Source organism: Hypanus sabinus, unplaced genomic scaffold (genome assembly GCF_030144855.1).
Source record: "Hypanus sabinus isolate sHypSab1 unplaced genomic scaffold, sHypSab1.hap1 scaffold_2287, whole genome shotgun sequence".
Taxonomy (NCBI): domain Eukaryota; kingdom Metazoa; phylum Chordata; class Chondrichthyes; order Myliobatiformes; family Dasyatidae; genus Hypanus; species Hypanus sabinus.
The window spans coordinates 32501-37532 of NW_026780401.1; positions in this window are offsets into that span (position 1 = coordinate 32501).

Genomic DNA, 5032 nt, shown 5'->3' on the forward strand with positions numbered 1-5032 from the left:
CCTCGGCCGGCACGGCCCTCCGAATACGTCCCCTCGCGGCTCACCGCAGCGGGACTTTGTCAGATTTTCGATCGGGCCGTAGCCCTATTTTTGGCGGAGGGACCTGCGGTAGTCCCACCGAAAATGCCGCCCCTCGGCCGGCACGACCCTCCGAATTCGTCCCCTCGCGTCTCCCCGCCGCGGGACTTTGTCAGAAAATCATTCGGGCAAGGTTTCGATTCGGCGGCCCGAGCACCGGTAGTCAGCCCGTATATGCTGCCCCTCGGTCGGCTTGGGCCTGCGGATACGTCCCGCTGACTGACTTCCGCCATTGGGAATTCGTCCGAAAATCCATACGGGCGACCTTGGGAAGCGTGCGGAAATACCGCCGCGCGGCCCGGGTTAACGAAGTGGGGAGGCCCGTAACGCCCGTCGACCACTCCTAAGTGGTCGAGAAAAACGCCTCCCCGTAAATCTCCGGAAACCCCGCCAATGCCCCCGTACAGAAATTGCATGTGTCAAAGGGGCGGCCGTATCTGACCCCGGCTGCCGAGCCTCTGGAACTCCTGCCCGGCTACGACCCTCAAATCCGACCCGCATCCAGACTTCCGGAGCGGACTCAGTTAACGAATTGCCACCGGGCAACTGGTTAACCGGCAGTTCTCGGACGGCTCGTTAGCCGTGCCGACCGACCCCCCCGGCCGTGCGGTGGAGCAAGACAACAGTCCCCGGGCGGGCAATCGAGTTCCCGACCGGGCCCTGGCAGATCGTTAACCGGCCCGACCGGGACAAGTCGTTAACCAACTTCGGCGTGACAAATGGTTAACCGGCCGGGCCGGGACAAGTCGTTAACCAGACCCCAGCAGGCACTGCGGTAACAGACCGGGTCCGGTGCTGACATGCAGAACAGGACAAAGACTTGGGCAGCGGCCCGGCGCGGACAGTTCTTCCGTTCGCCGGCTCGGTGACAATTGGTTAACCGACCGGGCTCAGGCAAATCGTTAACCGACGTCGGCGAGACAAATGGTTAACCGGCTCGGCCGGGACAAGTCGTTAACCAACTTCGGCGTGACAAATGGTTAACCGGCCCGGCCGGGACAAGTCGTTAACCAGACCCGAGCCGGCACTTCGGTAACCGACCGGGTCCGGTGCTGTCATGCAGAACAGGACAGAGACTTAGGCAGCGACCCGGCGCGGACAGTTCTTCCGTTCGCCGGCTCGGTGACAATTGGTTAACCGACCGGGCTCAGGCAAATCGTTAACCGACGTCGGCGTGACAAATGGTTAACCGGCTCGGCCGGGACAAGTCGTTAACCAACTTCGGCGTGACAAATGGTTAACCGGCCCGGCCGGGACAAGTCGTTAACCAGACCCCAGCAGGCACTGCGGTAACCGACCGGGTCCGGTGCTGACATGCAGAACAGGACAAAGACTTGGGCAGCGGCCCGGCGCGGACAGTTCTTCCGTTCGCCGGCTCGGTGACAATTGGTTAACCGACCGGGCTCAGGCAAATCGTTAACCGACGTCGGCGAGACAAATGGTTAACCGGCTCGGCCGGGACAAGTCGTTAACCAACTTCGGCGTGACAAATGGTTAACCGGCCCGGCCGGGACAAGTCGTTAACCAGACCCCAGCAGGCACTGCGGTAACCGACCGGGTCCGGTGCTGACATGCAGAACAGGACAAAGACTTGGGCAGCGGCCCGGCGCGGACAGTTCTTCCGTTCGCCGGCTCGGTGACAATTGGTTAACCGACCGGGCTCAGGCAAATCGTTAACCGACGTCGGCGAGACAAATGGTTAACCGGCTCGGCCGGGACAAGTCGTTAACCAACTTCGGCGTGACAAATGGTTAACCGGCCCGGCCGGGACAAGTCGTTAACCAGACCCCAGCAGGCACTGCGGTAACCGACCGGGTCCGGTGCTGACATGCAGAACAGGACAAAGACTTGGGCAGCGGCCCGGCGCGGACAGTTCTTCCGTTCGCCGGCTCGGTGACAATTGGTTAACCGACCGGGCTCAGGCAAATCGTTAACCGACGTCGGCGAGACAAATGGTTAACCGGCTCGGCCGGGACAAGTCGTTAACCAACTTCGGCGTGACAAATGGTTAACCGGCCAGGCCGGGACAAGTCGTTAACCAGACCCCAGCCGGCACTGCGGTAACCGACCGGGTCCGGTGCTGACATGCAGAACAGGACAGAGACTTGGGCAGCGGCCCGGCGCGGACAGTTCTTCCGTTCGCCGGCTCGGTGACAATTGGTTAACCGACCGGGCTCAGGCAAATCGTTAACCGACTTCGGCGAGACAAATGGTTAACCGGCCCGGCCGGGACAAGTCGTTAACCAGACCCGAGCCGGCACTGCGGTGACCGACCGGGACCGGTGCTGACATGCAGAACAGGACAAAGACTTAGGCAGCGGCCCGGCGCGGACAGTTCTTCCGTTCGCGCCGGCTCGTGACAATTGGTTAACCGGCCCGGCTGGGACAAATCGTTAACCGACGTCGGCGAGACAAATGGTTAACCGGCTCGGCCGGGACAAGTCGTTAACCAACTTCGGCGTGACAAATGGTTAACCGGCCCGGCCGGGACAAGTCGTTAACCAGACCCCAGCAGGCACTGCGGTAACCGACCGGGTCCGGTGCTGACATGCAGAACAGGACAAAGACTTGGGCAGCGGCCCGGCGCGGACAGTTCTTCCGTTCGCCGGCTCGGTGACAATTGGTTAACCGACCGGGCTCAGGCAAATCGTTAACCGACGTCGGCGAGACAAATGGTTAACCGGCTCGGCCGGGACAAGTCGTTAACCAACTTCGGCGTGACAAATGGTTAACCGGCCCGGCCGGGACAAGTCGTTAACCAGACCCCAGCCGGCACTGCGGTAACCGACCGGGTCCGGTGCTGACATGCAGAACAGGACAGAGACTTAGGCAGCGGCCCGGCGCGGACAGTTCTTCCGTTCGCCGGCTCGTGACAATTGGTTAACCGACCGGGCTCAGGCAAATCGTTAACCGACGTCGGCGAGAGAAATGGTTAACCGGCCCGGCCGGGACAAGTCGTTAACCAGTCCCGAGCCGGCTCTGCGGTAACCGACCGGGTCCGGTGCTGACGGGCAGAACAGGACAAAGACTTAGGCAGCAGCCCGGCGCGAACAGTTCTTCCGTTCCCCGGCTCGTGACGATTGGTTAACCGACCTCCGGTCCACCCTCCGAAAGTGCCGCCCCTCGGTCCGAACGTCGCTCCCAACACGTCCCCCGGCTGCTCCCCGCCGCGGGACCTTGTAGGTTTTGAATTCGGCGGAAGCCGTAGTTTTGGCCGAGCGCCATAACACGAGCCCTAGCCCCAGCCCAAGCCCTAACCCATATCCTAGCCCTAGCCCTAACCCTAACCCTAACCCCAGCCGTAACCCTAACCCAGGCCCTAACCCTAACGCTAACCCTAACCCCCGCCCTAACCCTAAACCTAACCCCAGCCCTAACCCTGAACCTAACCCTAACCCTAGACCTAACCCCAGCCCTAACCCTAGCCCTGGCCCTAACCCTAACCCTAAACCTGGCCCGAACCCAATCCCCGGGCGGGCAATCGGTTTGCCCGACCGGGCCCTGGCAAATCGTTAACCAACGTCGGCGAGACAAATCGTTAACCAACGCCGGCGAGACAAATCGTTAACCAGCCCGGCCGGGACAAGTCGTTAACCAACCCTAATGCGGCGGGACTTGGAATAATTCCGACGTCTGCCGAGGACTGCGATGGGCGGTGCGACCTCCTGTAGTCCCGACGGAGGAGCCGCCCCTCGGCCGGCACGGCCCTCCGAAGACGTCCCCTCGCGGCCACCCGCCGAGGTATGACGCGTGCGGACCTGCCAGGAGCACAACCCAAACCTTAAAACTAACCCTGGCCATAGCACGAGCCCTAGCCCCAGCCCAAGCCCCAACCCATATCCTAGGCCTAGCCCTGACCCTAGCCCCAACCCTAGCCCTAACCCCAGCCCTAACCCTAAAGCTAACCCCCGCCCTAACCCGAGCCCTAGCCCCAACCCGAACGCTAACCCTAACCCTAACCCCAACCCCAACCCTAACCCTAACCCTAACCCTAGCCCCAGCCCAAGCCCCAACCCATATCCTAGCCCTAGCCCTGACCCTAGCCCGAACCCTAACCCTAACCCTAACCCCAGCCCTAACCCTAAAGCTAACCCCAACCCTAACCCTAACCCTAGCCCCAACCCTAACGCTCACCCTAACCCCAGCCCTAACCCTAATCCTAACCCCAGCTCTAAGCCTAAGCCCCGCCCTAACCCGAGCCCTAACCCCAACCACAACCCTAACCCTAACCCTAACCCTAGCCCGAACCCAATCCCCGGGCGGGCAATCGGGTTGCCCGCCCGGGCCCTGGCAAATCGTTAACCAACGTCGGCGAGACAAGTCGTTAACCAGCCCGGCCGGGACAAGTCGTTAACCAACGTCGGCGAGACAAATCGTTAACCAACGTCGGCGAGACAAGTCGTTAACCAGCCCGGCCGGGACAAGTCGTTAACCAACGTCGGCGAGACAAATCGTTAACCAACGTCGGCGAGACAAGTCGTTAACCAGCCCGGCCGGGACAAGTCGTTAACCAACGTCGGCGAGACAAGTCGTTAACCAGCCCGGCCGGGACAAGTCGTTAACCAACCCTAATGCGGCGGGACTTGGAATAATTTCGACGTCTGCCGAGGACTGCGATGGGCGGTGCGATCTCCTGTAGTCCCGACGGAGGAGCCGCCCCTCGGCCGGCACGGCCCTCCGAAGACGTCCCCTCGCGGCCACCCGCCGAGGTATGACGCGTGCGGACCTGCCAGGAGCACAACCCAAACCTTAAAACTAACCCTGGCTATAGCACGAGCCCTAGCCCCAGCCCAAGCCCCAACCCATATCCTAGGCCTAGCCCTGACCCTAGACCCAGCCCTAGCCCTAACCCCAGCCCTAACCCTAAAGCTAACCCCCGCCCTAACCCGAGCCCTAGCCCCAACCCGAACGCTAACCCTAACCCTAACACCAACCCCAACCCTAGCCCTAACCC